Genomic DNA, 16818 nt, shown 5'->3' with positions numbered 1-16818 from the left:
GCCTATTCAAAAGCACATTTTGGAGTATGTCTAATAGAACTACTCACATACAGCAAAATACAAGTCACAAACCTATGTGCAGAGACCGTCTCCTCTTCCCTCTTTTCGATGCAAAGATCTCCACCATGAGCTCCATCAAGGAATGTAGACATGGAAGGCTGTACCTTGGGGTAACGTTGGTGAGAAGTGAATAGTAACAGAGTATAAAGTTCCTACTAGGTGTAGTAGTAGAATTTCACATGTACATTTACCTTTGTGAATAAGGCCACAGAGTAAGTTCAGTTGGGAGAATATGGCCATATTTATGCTTGCTGGATGGAAGGTGCCCCATTGATTACCACTCTTGGTTACTTTTCTTTTATTACTTTTTCAACTGTTAGGCAGTCAGACTCTGGATTTTGGTATGCCGTATCCTATTTTCTGAAAAAACATTCTTGTCATTCTTGGCCTCCTTCGTGGATCCTTCTCATGAACCCCTAACCTCTGTAAACATCTCTTATCTTCACTTATAATCGGGCTTCTTTGTGGCCCATCAGGGTTATCAAAAATGGATTTCTCAGACACAGAAAAGGCAATGGAAGGCATAGATGAGTTTGCCTTTATTTACAGTGACTCTTTGATATGTATGCTTTTTGAACATGTCATCCTGACAATCTCTGAATAGCTCATTGTATGTTTGTAGGTAAGCATCAAATGTATCTAATGCAAATGAGTGCAAGATGGCCATGTTCACTCAGGGCACTTCAACCCCTGCATGTTCTGTTACAGGGTGCCTTACAACAAACTGAGCCTTGGCTTCTTTTAATCAGAGCAGCGGTGGGCGGGATCTGCAAGAGCGACCCTACTGTATTTTCTCTTCCTTCCCTACCATGAATGTCTGAGAGCACAAGGCGCAGGGGCTTGGATGTATTAGTGGTTGTAAGCCAGATGACCCTGCACTTATGAGGCTCAAGGGTAGAAGCATCACTTGGCACTGACGCAATAAGGAGAGTTGACGCTGATTGGATGTTTTTTACTGGAAGCCATGACCCAACAAGCATTTACAATGCAACGGTTTCGCCTTCGGAAAAGTTAGAGCTATTGGCATTGTAAATGACAAACTTTTTATTTATGTGTTGGTTTTGAAAACAGATAAATATATGGCATTGTCATTTACAATGCCAATAGCTTACTCTGTCGCAAATGCGAGACGTATTGCATTTGCACACACACACACCCACACAAGAGCCCCACACACACACAAGAGCCCCCCACACACACACGAGGCCCACACACACACCACACAAGAGCCCCCCCACACACCACACAAGAGCCCCCCACACACCACACAAGAGCCCCCCCACACACACACGCAAGAGCCCCCCCACACACACGCCGTGTTATGGCAGCATGTCACCGTTTGGAGAACCACGCAGTGCCCAGCCAAGTCAGTTATTGTCCCACTTCATGGAGACAATGAGCCAGGCGGTTGTCGTACTTAACAGCTGTGCAGGGTGAAAGACAGGACTGCTGGAATAATGCTATTCAGTTGCCACTCCGTTTACCGCGGTTGTGGAATTACCACAACCCATGTGCGGCATAACATGCGTATTCACAACAAAACGCTAACCGAAATGCATCGTGTTAAAACATGTACTTCGACAGCAGAAGACCAGTCTCAAAGATGGAGTATTTTTCCCAACAGCAGCTTACTACTGTATCTGGGTGTTACCACTCATCCCCACCCCTTTGAAGATAAATACTAGGCTAAAAATTGATCTCTGCTCTATTCACCTAAAGATATTGGACTAGCATCATGCAAGACAGGTTCCACGCCGCAGCAATATTTCATTGACAAGGCTTCCCTGGCCACCGAGAATAACCGACAACTAATCGGAGGATGAGGTAGTTGGAAAACGCGATCAGGAGTTTTCTGGGCGGGCTTTTACTGGCCGCAAGTGCCGTTTTGCCAACACTCTTTGAAATTGATTTTCGGTAAGAACACACTCGAGGAAAATTACAAGCAGAACAGCACCATGGTTTTACAACGCGCATTCGGGATTTCAAAGATTAAACGAATGGTACTTAAATCCTAATTGTGGGCGGGGGTCGTCAATTTTAAATTTCTTTGCGCAACGCTCCTCTTACACCGGAGTCGGGTCAATTATTTCTACCACAAGTAAACAGATAATGCCTTCAAAGCAAGTCAATAGGTCATGCTCGAAACCGTGGTATCAAATTACGGCACATATGCACTATTTAAGTCCTTGCGAAGCAATCAATAGGTTCGAAGTAACATACGCCGCCATTACACGGCTTGCTTAATCCGCCATTACAGCGACCCCGCCCGCCTGCCGCCATTACACGAACAGCGCAGAGCCGCCATTACGCTGAAACGAGACAAAGAGGGAGACTGAAATGGCGGAAGAGTCCCTTGACGGCGGCTAATGCAGCCAGTTTGTGAAAGAAACCAAGAGTATATCGCATCGTTGGTCCCACCTGCTCGACTGTCCCACCTGCTCCACTGAAAAACGCAGTGGTATGGCGTAGGCACGCCGGTCCCAAGACTAGACACTACTGTAATACGCAGTTTTATAATGCGTCACAATTGAAGCGTAGTCAGGGAGCGGATTTCAAAGCCATGTAACGCTGAGATGTAGATGGTGGGAGTGATTTCGTTTCTAGGCACTTTAATCTCAGTAGGTTAAAATAGCTGCTAACGACAATTAAAATGTGCAACATTTTTTTTACCGTGGTCGGCCATTTAACTTTACAACACTCTAAAACCAACACTATACTATATTCGACATGTGCAAAACAATCGTCATAATACCGCAAAACTAATTCTCCCTGTCAGACATTTCTGTTATTAACGTAAAAGCTTTCTGAAACGAACACTATCCTACGGCGATAATGTAATGTTAAAAAACTGTCACCAAATACAAATTAACATACATGTTTCCGAAGGCCGGAACCACCGAAGAGCTCGTACTTGGCGGCCCGCAGTTCTGTTGGAAGGTGTTTTCCTGCAGTCTCTCCGCTCCCTCCATCACCGCCAAGGCGCAGGGAATTTCAGAGCGGAACGAAGTGCAAAATAGCTATTTTACGAATTAAAAACAGAGTACCCACGACAAGCACCTACGAGGACAGGGGGGGGGGCGGGAGAGGAACGGACGGCGGGAGGGGGCGGGAGAGGACACAGGGGGCGGGAGGGGGGCGGGAAAGGACACGAGAGGAACGGACGGCGGGAGGGGGCGGGAGAGGACACAGGGGGCGGGAGGGGGGCGGGAAAGGACACGAGAGGAACGGACGGCGGGAGGGAGGCGGGAAACGTGGGGACGGCGGGAGGAGGGACACAAGGCAGGACAGCAGCAAGCACGGCCCGGCAGGACCAGACTCAGGGGCGTTCCCGGCGTCGCGTGACGTCGGAAAAAGCCAAAGAATCTCGGGAACGCCCCCGTGTCTGGTCCGGCATTGATGGACAGGCCCCTCGTCCAATGGCTAGGCTCCATTTATGGAGCTAGCCAATGGGACGGGGGGCGTGTTCCATAGTGCCTTACTGTACTCAATAGATTTCTCTGGAGGAGGAGCCTAACGGCTCCGCCCCCCAGCGAAACCTAAAAAGTCGTTAAAGGCATGTGGAAGAGCTGGCTCAGGAGAGAGGAGTGAGTTGGCCGAGCTTGCAGCTACAGGGCTTTAAGTCGCTCAAAGATTCGGGGTTCATATTTAAACCTCTGGATTTCAGGGGATGTACTCCATACAGTGCCCTAGGAGTGCCACAGGCGCGTGTGCCTATTTTCCCCTCCTCTCGGGGCAATGTAGCTATTAGAGAAGGGGCCACTGATGCTTGTCCGGCAATTTTGCAATATATTTCACGGGGGCATTCAAATGAGGTAAACAATGTGCCTCTGCATGTGCTCCATAGTATGGATGTGAGTACAGAGAAAAAGATGCCTTTAGGAGGTGCACTGACAGTGTGCCACTCAGAGGAAGCACACTGTCAGTGCAACACCTGGGTGCAGCCCTCTGGAGGAGGGAAAAGGTGTCCCATGAGCCTTCAAAATATCCCCCTGTAAAGTAGGTACAGTCACTTACTGCACACGCCTACAGGGGATATCTGTCTCTATTTGAAGTGCAGGCAGTTGCTCTCTGCACAGTAAAAAACAGAGTGGCTGCTGAAAGCTGCTGCTCCTTTTTCACTAATGCACTTTCCTCCTGTGCAGGTGCAAGTTTGTGTCTGCCCTGGGGCAGCCTAATGAATGCTATAGTTTAAGCCCTGTTTAAACACTTTTTTTATCGGTTTAAAGGTGTGCTTTGGCACAAACAGACACAGTGTACCCATTACATAATATTGGCCCTGGTCCTTCTTTCTCTGAACTGTGGGAGGAGCCAGCTGAGCCTACATGAATGAGATTGTAGGTGGTTATCACCCCACCATACTTTCTAAATGTGCTGTGGTAGTTTGTGGCTGAGCGACCAATGTGAGGCCTAGCTAATATTGTCTCCCTTTCTCTATAATGGCACCCAAGATGAGGAGCAAAGCCATTTCTAAAAATCGTGCACAAGTGCTCAGGGAAAGAGGCATAGAGGGAGGCAGAAATACCCTGCATAAGAATATGAATGGATAAAGGGGTGTCAGGCTAAGCTCCATTAAGTTACTATGATTCATGTGGATCTCTATTGAAAATCCCATCAATTAAGGAGACAGTCAAATTGTTGAGGATCAAATGAGGGACCTACAGGTGGAGTTCTGAATGTGAAGCAGGATGCAGGGAGTCTGCTGTCTAGGTTGCACAAACCGGTGATTTAAGACCTTAAAAACTGTATCCTGCACAATATTATAAGGCTGAATATAGAAACTAAGATAGTGGACAATCTGCAGACGGGTTTTCAACTGGGTGCTAGGTTTTCCCTCATTCAATGTAGAGGGAGTGCTTTACTTAGCAATGATGAAGGTAGAGAGAGATCTCTTAGGGTGCTGGGAAGAGGAAGATCCTCAGACAGGTTGGAGGAGGGTGAAGGATGTTTATTTTTTCTCAGCTATTGTGGCCCACCTGAGTATGGAATTTTACAGTACCAGTCCCACTAAAATAGGTAAATGGTTCTACTGGGAAAGTGGGGTTAGTACCTAGGTTGTTAGATTTGTGATGCTACTCGGATGTTTTCATTGGCTTTTATGTTTTGTACTCATTGTCAACCTTATTCCTGTCTGGGGCTCTTTTTAAGTCATTGCGATAGACAATAATTAAATCAGATAGTGTCATTCTCCTTTGTAGCTCATTGTAAATTAGGTTCATATGCGGGAGGTTATAGTAGTTCACTATGATCGTCTTGTTGGTGAATAATAAGAACGATTTTATGATTTCATATGGAACAAGCCTTGTTTCAAAGCTACATAGTGCTGTGTATAGTTAGGATTACAAGGAGTGCGCCAGACAGAGGTGTATGGATGGACGGTAGTGTATGGGAATGGGTGACAATTTGGAAGAATGGTTCCAAGAAACCCACCTCAAAATTGTTTGTGAATATTCACAAATGGACAGGTTTGTGGGTGTTCACTGCATTTTCCAGGAACCCCTCTCCTTTTCAGAACATCTTCTTAAAAACCCTTAACCCTAAAATTATGACAGTGAACATAATGGTGTTTTTTTACCATCATGATTACAATCTATGATCGTTCCAAAGACCCTGATTCTCTGGATCTGGATGCGTGATTTGGGTGTGTACACCATCATCCTTTCATTCTCTGTCACTCTTTACCATGTTCCTCCTTGTTGCATCCTTGCTAAACCACTTCGTCGGCTGCATGTTGTCCTTGGCACAGTAAAAACCACTAACAAATAAATCAAATACAGCCAGCAATGTGGCATAGGTGCATGTTTATATGAGTGTCAGTCTGTCATAGGATACTCTGCATCTCTCCAAGTCTCTATACAAGTGGCGAAAAAGGAGATTATGGATACATTCACAAAGCCTTTGATGTGAATGTCAGAAATGTTCTTCCTTGAACAACACCTACGATTGGAGGAAAGTTCTCAAATATCTAAAATAAATACAAACGGAAATGACACAAGGCGAGCAATACTGCATGGGTACATTTGGGACATTTTTATTTTCTCATCTAACCTTTTGTGTTGTTTGTTTCTCCAATGGCAAAGCATTTTCCCCATAGATATAGCCTTTTCAGCACACTCCCTTAAATATTGGAGCATTCCTACCTCATGGGTATCGTTAAAATACACTTGCTTCTGCTCTTGATGAGAGTGCATTTGCATTTGTTATCATGGTTGGAAATTACCGGTAGTACCTATGCAAATGTCCACAAAGATACAAGTTTCTGACTAGCTTTTGCAGACAAACCCACCCAGAAACTCCAAAAACACAGCACAAAACTTAATTTGCAAAAACTATGGGAATTCCTCTATAATGACAGAAATTCTGCATTCCCAAATGCCCACATAGACTACAATTTGTCCTTTTTTGTAAACTAGGACTTGATATTGCTATGCATAAAGTTTGTAATACCCAGGTTCAAGAAAAGTGGCTTAAAATAGATAGGGTATCAGGCCAGTAAGCGTACACCTCACAAAGCTAAACAAGCTTTGGCATAGCCAATAGGTCTCTCCTTTGGGACCTTAGAAGTGATTAGCTATGCAGGATATTATCCTGGGTGGGGTGCCACCAGGACTTTTTGAGCTATGCAACAAATAAACACAATGATGAATATGTGCATGCAAGTGCGCTCAAATTCACTACTCACAATGATATATTTTATCTCCATATTAATAATCCTCACCCTCGGTTAATGTTTTCATCTACTGCCAGGGTGTTTATAACACAATCACAGTTGACAAATTCAAATATGGAAAGCTTTCACGATCCAACAAATGGACATACAACCAGCAGAAATGTTTTGGCTTGACCAGGTAAAAGCACAGCCTTAAAAATGAAGGCTTCAAGTACAGTGTGTGTATGTATGCAGTGCTGAGGCCCGTCTGAGTCGGCTGATGCGTGCTGCGCTGTGCCTTCGGGTAGAGTTCCTGCTATATAACACTGCAATATATATATATATATATATATATATATATATATATATATATATATATATATATATATATATTCACTAAAAAAACCATAGGTTTCACACCAGTTATAGTTAGCTGGTCATTTTACTCATACAAAACCTATGAAAGTCCCCTGTTATAGTTAGTTCAGCCAACTATAACTCGCGCGCCCGCAATGCACTGCTGATGACGTCACATATTACATCACTCATGACATGGTCAGTGACATCACTCATGACATCACTGTTGACATCTCAAATGACATCCCTGATGACATCACTGATGACATCATCCAGTGAATGTGTCTCTTTCTGAAAAATAAATAAATATTTTTTATATATGTATATCTAAAGGTCGATGGAAGATTGAATGGGTAAATAAGTCTCTAAATGGATGGGTTTTTTTAAAATTGATTGTATAACTGACTTATTAAGTATATCTTAGTGAATAGGTGTATTAGCGAGTAACCTTTAAATATTTAAATATCTGTATCAGTGTCTCACTTTCTATATAAGTGGCTGCATGGGGTGGTGAGTAGCTTCATGAGTGTGTATATGGGTTATTAGTTGTTTTTTTAAGTATCAGAATGAGTGTCTGTATAGTTCGGTGGGGAGTATTACTTAGCGCACAGATGTATGAATGACTGACTCACTGTTTGTATGTGTTTTGAAAACAGCATGTGTGCAGGACTGTATAGGTGGATGAGTGTGTGTATGGGTGTGTTAGTGAGTGAATGACTGTCTCAAAAGTATCTTTATGAGTAACTAGATATGTTTTAAACTAGTTTATGTGAGTTTTGATCTATATAAATGAGAATATGTGAGAGCGAGAGATTGTAAGAGTTCCTGTATAAATAAGTATGTGTTTCTATAAGTGATTGTTTTAGAGAGTAAGTATGTGTACGATCCTGTAGAAATTAGTGTAGTGGTCGGTGTATAGCTGTCTTTACAAGTAAATGGATGTTTGATAGTTTATTTGCATGTGTGAGTAACTCTATAGATGAGTGTCGGTGTGCAATAAGATGTATAGGTGTATGAGTACATATGATGAGTGAGTATATGTATGAGTGCCTATATAGAACTGTTAGTGAATGACTTGATTATTTATGTAGATTTTGGAATTACTGAATAGGTTGTTCTAACTGGAATTGGTATCTCCATTTTTTTGAAAATGTTACTTTCTGTTTTTGATCGTGTGTATCAAAGGTTATATTACGGTGAGAGGAGGTCTGTCACAATGATGATGTCATCAGTGATATCATCAGGGATGTCATTTGAGATATCATCAGTGATGTCATGAGTGATGTCACTGACCATGTCATGAGTGATGTAATATGTGATGTCATCAGCAGTTCATTGCGGGCGGTCGAGTTATAGTTAGCTGAACTAACTATAACAGGGGAATTTCATAGGTTTTGTAGGAGTAAAATGACCAGCTAACTATAACATGTGTGAAACCTATGGTTTTTTCAGTGAATTTGGAAGGTTTTTTAAATGCTAATTCCTAACTATAACGTGGGTAAAACCTATGGTTTTTTAAGTGAATTTCAAAGGTTTTTTAAATGGTAATTCCTAACTATAACGTGGCTGAAACCTATGGTTTTTTCAGTGAATTTCAATGGTTTTGTAAATGATAATTTTTAAATGTAATAATTGTTATATTTTTTATACTAATTTACTACATTATTATAAATTATTTATTTTTTGATATATTATTTTTAAAATTACATTCAAAAAATGTTGTAATCCTCTCTGCAACGCAGCCCCCTGGCGTGTTTGCAGAGGGGGAACTAATCCCCTTGCATACTGGGGGTCCCTGGGGGCCAACTAGCCCACCTGGAACCTCCAGTATGCACCAGTGGGCTGCATTGCAGAGAGGTGTAATGAGGCCACACCCTTTTTTACACCTCTCTGCAACACAGGCCCCGGGCGTGTTTGCAGAGGGGGAACTAATTCTCTTTGCACACTGGGGGTCCCTGGGGGCCAACTAGCCCACCAGGAGCCTCCAGTATGGGCTAGGGGGCTGTGTTGCTTTGCCTCAGGGGGCAGCGGTCCCCGGGGCAGTGTGGGGGGTATTGGGGACCCCCCACACGTCTTTATCACAATGCCCTAGCGATTTGATCCCCCGGGGGTGATTATTTAAAAAACAGACCGTGTTTAAAAAAAAATAATAATTGAGCCTTTTTTGTCCTTGTGGGACCACCTGGGCATGCCTAGGGGGTCATGGTGTGGCTACCCTGCCCCCTTTTTTTGTTCTACACGTTTGTTTTTCTGCTTTCTTGTGCCTCGGTCTACGTAGCACAAGATGGATGCCAACACTTCCTGGTTAGAAGTGTTGGCAGCCAATGAGCATGCTGCTTTCTCGTTAAGGCATGCTGATTGGCTGCCACTGTCTGTCAACACTCCAAACCAGGAAGTGTTGGCAGCCATCTTGTGCCTCGGTAGAACCAAGGCACAAGAAAGCACTAAAACAAAGGTGGAAAACATGCAAAGGGGGTAGGGTAGAAGCACCCTGACCCCCTTGGCCTGCTCAGGGGGTCCCACAAGGACCCCCAAGGCCCCCAAAATGTATACATTTTTTCGGAGAAAATCGTGGGGTGTGCCCGAGGTACGCGCACGGTGCGCGTACCCTGCGATTTCCCCCCCCCAAAAAAAAAAAATGTGGCCCGTGGGCGTCTTTGTGGGACCCCCTGAGCAGACCTAGGGGGTCAGGGTGCTTCTACCCTGCCCCCTTTTTGAGTTCTACATGTTTGTTTTTCTGCTTTCCTGTGCCTCAGTCTACTGAGGAACAAGATGGCTGCCAACACTTTCTGTTTTGGAGTGTTGACAGACAGTGGCAGCCAATCAGCATGCAGCTCGTGCACGGAGAGGTCAGCATACGGTGCGCGCACGTACGCGCGTGCTTATAGATATATACATTTTTTCAAATTCGATTTTCTCAACAACTACTGGAGGGATTTACACCATTTAAACAAAAGGGTGATCTGCGAATCAGACTCTACCATTTTGCCAAAATTGGTGTCATTCCGTTCAGCGGTTCGGGCTGTAGCGTGTCTAATCGTCCTATGGAAATTAACATGGGAAAAACACATTTTGGGACCCCCCTTTTTTCTCGACCCCCGCTTGATGAATGTTCCCGAGACATTCAGGGAAGGAGCGGGCCATCTTCTTTGAGAAATTCGCGAAGATTCAACAACCGGCGCCAAAGTTATTCCCAATAGAATGTTGCGGATTTCCTATGGAAACTAGGTTGTAACTATAACTACCTACTGGCGACTGCCAGTAGGTAATATATATATATATATATATATATATATATATATATATATATATATATAGTCTGTGTGTAATAAATACATTTAAAAATGTAATGTACACTGGACATTACTGAAGTCTGGTGTATGCTCGCTCACAAGTGGTATAAATTCACAAATAAGCTTTTGTACAAGACTGAAGGTCATGCACACGGTGCATCATCGAAGTGTGGTGCCCAATGTGCGCTCACAAGTGCCATAAATAAATAAGCTTTAGACAAGACTGTGTACATCACACACACTGTCCATCACTGAAGTCTGGCTTTGCACATGCGTGCACAAGTGCCCTGAAGAAATAAGGTTAGTACACGGCTGTGTTTTTTTTTGCACTTTTATATAGCGGGAACACCGCGTTTTACGGTGGGGCACCAGTTACATTACATCCATATTTTCAATGGAGGGGCATCTTATATACTTTTTCCTTAGCATGCATTACACTAGTTGTAATACAGGTGGACCAGCATCAACACTTTGGGTAAGAACAGAACTACTCCATATAAAAAGAAAGATGGTGTGTATGCTGCAACATCCTCTCCTCTTTGAGCGCTCCCCGAGTTCACCAAGCAAAGTCTGGGGTCTGTGCTGTGGAGCGGACCGCTGTGCTGGGAAGCCCTCAACAGCACCCACAACCGGGTCACAGCGGCTCTCTAGGACGCCCAGCCTATGCCACAGGTGTGAGGGGGTGTCATAGTAATGCAGCCGGTAATCACAGACAGACCCTCTCTGGGGAGGGGCGGAGCTTATGGACTGATATGAACAACAAGTGGCGAGTGGGTTAACACAACTTTAAAAGTATGGGGGACATCGGTGGGCATCTCAATGTCTGCTCACAACACGCATGTGTTCACTTACTGAGTCAGCTCTCTCGGTTACAAGACCAGTTTTAATATGAATTGTATCTGAAGCTTAAGTAAGATTCCTCATCTATGTGTTACTAATTTCATCAGTCATGCAGCGATTCTAAGGATGAGTGCGTTTGGGTAGGAGATTCGAACCTTGTACTGCCCCTACAAAACTCTCTGCAGACATTGCTTTAAACCGGCGAGCGACTTCCCCTTTCATTCCTACTCGAAGGACACGCGAGTCCCCACAACTTAAATCTGTATTAAACAAGTGTTATTCGAAGAAATACATGAATTTACGGGACATAATATTTTCCATACGTTCTCTGTGAGAAATCACTATGGGATGGAGGCGCTCATCTTTCTATTGAAGAATTACACATTTAAACCTAAAACTTGACTTCCACATCCTTTAAATATACTTTTCTTTGTTTTAATACAACTGATTTTTAACTTACCAATGTCGTCTTTCTTAATCTCTAATATTGTATAGCACACAGAGGGAACACTGTAGTCTCAGCGCGCTCAGTCAATTGGTGCAGTTATGAAGTAAGTTTATTTTATCGACCTACGAGGGATACAAAGCTGGGTTAATGCACGGCAAAGAAAGTACAACTTAATTGACAAATCGTATTTTAAAACAACACTATTTAAATGTGGAATTATACACTTTGGCCAACGGGCCTCTGGTGCTGGTGCAAAAGCCTCTGTTTTATTTAAAGCCGCAAAAGACAACTACATGGAGAATGAAAAGCTCAATATATGTACAATAACAGCTAAGTATAACCCATTAAGTGCACATCACCTTTTTAAATGACCCACTGGCCACAACCAGAAACTTCAATGAAAAACACCAACTCTCTCTCTGCATTGTGGAGATTGTTCTGTTAATTAAGCAATATGTAGCATGTTGCTGCTTCTTATCACGGTGGGTCCAAGCAGTGGTTCATCCTTCCGATGTCGATAAAACCAGTACCTTGAAAGTGGGGAGCAAAACCATCCTTTAGCTGCCTATAGCGGCAAGATACCTCAGCATAAATCAACGTGTGCTGTTCAATTACACCTATTTTGGCAGATCAGAGTCATGTTAATCAGTCAATTACCCGGCCAATCAATGTGGCATTGTTGGGCCTGGTTGTGTGATTCAGAGTGGGGTCGAATAATTTCTTGTGCTGACTCCGGGATAGAGTAACTGCGCTAATTGTCCGACATCGCTGACATCTGGAGTGTGTGCTGTTATGACTAGCATAGCACTTCCGGCCAGCGTGTTCTCAGGTTTGTGCACATGAACAGCCACAGCTTCAAGTCAGCCATTTTATTTCCAGTCCTTGCACTGAACAAGCGTCCAAGGTTGGTGGCAGAAACTGAGGGCGAGGCGAGGCGCCATCTTTGTTTGGGCTGGACCGGAGCTAGCGGTCTAGTTCTTCTGGGAGGCAGGGCTTAAAACGATCCAGAGCCCAGGGCCCCTCGAGGACTGAAGGTTGGTGGCAGCAACTGAGGTTCTTTATGGGAATGAAGGACAGTAATTTCCAGCATTACACCACGCACAGTAACCTGATGATAGCTCTAGACAGTACTGGCATGATTTAGATGTCGGTGGCTGTCTTTTAATTTTCTCCTAAATATTTTAAATCACTCACCAACTTTGTGCACTGTGTTGTTGTGTATTCTGAACTGTACCCTGCCCCGTTCCACCGCGGCTGACGGTGCCGTTTGCGTGGAGGGCGAGGCGAGGAGCCATCTTTGTTTGGGCTAGACCGGAGCTAGCGGTCTAGTTCTTCTGGGAGGCAGGGCTTAAAACTCAAGGTGTATTCGGGAGCGCAGCGGACGAGCACAGCGGGCGCGACGATAGCGCGCCGAAGGTGCGCCTAAGGTAAGCCCGTCTGCGCCCGTCCGCGGCCGGTTGGGGCCAAGGGCCAAAACCTATGGCCAAATACACACTTATTCCTCTCACGATTTGGTTAAATTGAGACCCCTAGAAAATCTTTGCCCGCCAATACCCCCGCACATACTTAAGCGCACCACCCTTCATGGTATTTCCAAAGTTAAGCATACAGCCGGTAATGTCACCTATTCTGGCTCACGCACTTGCCCTCAACTTTCTACAGAACCACAGACCAAGTTTAATTGTATTTATTTGAATAAGCGGTCTATGGTCAAACATCAAATGGACATCTTTTTAGTGCTGCGATCGGAGAAACCTGACATCATGCTTCTTACTGAGACTTGGCTTAACTTGGATTCATTACCAGATATTTTGGTGGCTGTCCCATCGGATTATTATATTTTAAATGTTAATAGATCTTCAGACAAAAGAGGAGGAGGAGTAGCTGCCATTATTCATAACACTCATAAGTTTTCTTTACTCCCACCCCTTGTCCTCACTAGTTCGGAGAATATTTTTTTTAAATGGACACTGATAGTGGAACACTATTAATGGTCCTAATATATCGACCCCCTCAATCCATGCCTACTTTTGCGGCTTTATTAGTGGAACAAATGGCTTCGCTTGTAACAAATTATTCTAAAATTGTCTTGGTGGGGGATTTTAATCTTTGGTTTGATGCTACTGAGTTGGATGCCCAGGCAGCAGAACTCAAGGACTTACTCTTAGATCTGAATCTAACTCAACAGATCCATTCTCCTACCCATGGAAAAGGGCATAGTCTAGAGGAAATATGGTCTCAGAATATTCTCTTATCCATCTCCTCTATAACTCCTTGTATCTGGTCTGATCACTTCCTCATATACTTTACACTTACCATCGACAGAGGCAAAAAACAGTCACTTCAAATGGGTGGAAAAATCAGGAAATGGAAGGGCATAGATACATCAGGTTTTTTGGACACCTTGGCCCTGTCCCTCCCTTTAATGACTAAAGACATCGATGCCACGGAAGAGGCTTTCTCAAGCTGGATGCGTCAGGCAGCTGATGTCTACGTTCCCTGCACGATTTTCCCTCGCTCACGCCCTAATGATGCACATAAGTGGTTCACCCCACAATTGAAGCTCTTAAAATTGGAAGTACGTCAAAAAGAGAGAAAGTGGAGGACCGGGTACTCATTACAAGATAAAGTAAATTATTGTATGGCCCGAAAAGTGTACGAAAAACGTATTCTAAAACAAAAAACTGATTATTTTTCTGCGAAAATTCTGAATTCACAAAATAAGACGAAAGATTTGTTTAATATTGTGAATGATCTTAGTAATAGTGACAGAACTACTCCTCTTGTCACTCCTACACAGGTTCTTTGCAATTCACTGAATACTTTCTTTTTAAACAAAATCAGCACTATAAAACAGAGCATCTTAAACTCCCTGCCTCCCCCTCCTCTGGACGATGTTTACCATAATCCTTTTACCTTAGAAATCTTTCCCCCCATTGATGTACAAACTTTGTCTGATCTTTTTGTAAGGGTTAAATCCGGATCGCCTGATGACATCTGTCCTCCTCATATTCTTAGAGAGGTGGGGTTAGCAATCCAACAGGGCGTCCTTCCGCTGTTAAATGGTTCACTTACACAGGGCAAAGTACTTAGCTGCCTTAAGAAAGCCCTGCTTATTCCTTTGATTAAGAAATCAGGAGCAGATCCGCATGATCCGATAAATTACAGACCAATATCTCTGTTACCCTATACATCTAAAATATTGGAAGCCCATGTTTCCACAAATGTGTCCAAATTTATAGAAAAATCGAAATATCTTGAACCCAATCAGGCAGGCTTCCGTCCTTGTCATTCAACGGAAACTGTGATTTTGGCGGTTCAAAATACTTTGAGGCGGAATGCTGATAAAGGTATCCACCAGGCCCTTGTACTTCTCGATCTCTCAGCAGCGTTCAACACAGTTGATTATTCCATTCTTATCAACTGTGTCGAACAAGCCGGCCTCAGGGGCCCTGCTTTGAGCTGGATCAGTTCCTTTATCACAGGACGCACGCAATCAGTAAGATTATGCCCTTTCACAGCCCCCACTATCCCCACCACATGCGGAGTGCCTCAGGGCTCATCACTGTCACCTTTATTATTTAATTTGTATCTTCGCCCACTATTATACTCCCTAAGGAATGCTAAAGTTACCATCTATAATTACGCGGACGATCTCCAACTCATCTCTCCTCTTAACACCAAGGACTCTGTGGTGGAATTTCTATAACACCATGACACACATACAGAGATGGATGAGTCTTAATCACCTGAAACTTAACCCGGGCAAGACAGAATTGATCTTGCCTGGGAAAAGCGAACTAAGTTGGAGTCCATGCTTCTGGCCATCTAGTATGGGGGCTCCACCTATGAGATCGTCCTCGGTTAAAAGCTTGGGAGTTATACTTAGTGAGGATCTTTCTTTGAAAAGACAAGTTGGCACTGTAGTGTCTGCCAGCTTCTTTCAACGTAGGAAAATAAGAAAAATAGCCCAGTTCCTTACGCGGGCCACTTTTATCCAGGTTACCATTGCCCTTGTCCTGTCCCGACTGGACTTCTCAAATAGTCTTTACTTGGGACATCCAGCGGGCGTCCAAAAAAGACTCCAGTTGGTTCAGAATCAAGCCGCAAGGCTTATTCTTGGACTAACAAAGTGGCAATCCATTAGACCTAGTCTGAAACAACTGCACTGGTTGCCTGTAGCACAGCGAATCGCGTTCAAAACTGGGTGTATTATCTTTAAAACCTTACAAGATACAGCCCCTAAGTTTATAAAAAACCTTGTTTCCAGATACAATCCACCATTAAATCTTCACTCTGCTCAAAAAACTTTGCTGATTGTTCCATCCTTTAAAAAGAAACGTCTTGGTGGCTGCTGCTTTGACCATCTTCCAGCCACCTTCTGGAATTCGCTTCCGCTGCACTTAAAAATGAGTGGAGATCTTCTCAGTTTCAGACACTCTCTGAAAACTTGGCTGTTTATCCAGGCCTACTGTTGAGCTGTATTTTGTGTTGTGTTCCCTCCGATAGCGCCATGAAGCCCCAGGGCGTACGAGCGCTTAACAAATGAATATTAACATAACATAACATAACATATTCCATGAACCTATAAGCGGCACTAAAGGCTTCTAAGATTGGTAAGGAAGTGTAATGGTGCGATGTATGCAGGGCCTGTTATTGCATGTCCATGAGTAATTATGTTGTATACCTGATTCCTTGTTGTTTGTTCCTCAATACAGGTACAGGAGCTGCGACTTGCCTGTAGCGATTGGAAAGACTGAGCCCAGGCGTGGTATCCTTGTGTTCTTTTCCCATTTTCTCCCACCCTCTCCCTGTGTTCTGGTAGCGAGTTCACTGTGTGGTATCCTGTGTTTACTGCCAGAGCGGGGGTAGTGGACTGGGCATAGCCTCGCTTCTGCTGTGTTGGGCATAGCCTGGTGGTAATCTGACAGAAAACTAAGCCCACGAATTAAAACACTGCCCGAACGAGGATGGATGTGACAGGGAATCCAGTAGGGGAAGAAGGGGTTCCTTCTCTGCAGGATTTAATGGGTGCTATTGCATCCCTTCAGTCTCAGCTACAGGTTTTGAGACAGGAGAATCTTGGGTTACGTCAGGAGTTGAGTACTGTCAAGTTCAGGGAGCAGTCTTGGGACTCAAGTATGGGTCCTTCGGTGAAGGGTCAGGGTCCTATA

This window comes from Lissotriton vulgaris, chromosome 6 (assembly GCF_964263255.1).
Source record: "Lissotriton vulgaris chromosome 6, aLisVul1.2, whole genome shotgun sequence".
NCBI classification, from domain to species: domain Eukaryota; kingdom Metazoa; phylum Chordata; class Amphibia; order Caudata; family Salamandridae; genus Lissotriton; species Lissotriton vulgaris.
The sequence above is the reverse complement of the archived record's forward strand: the minus strand, read 5'-3'. Positions refer to the sequence as shown.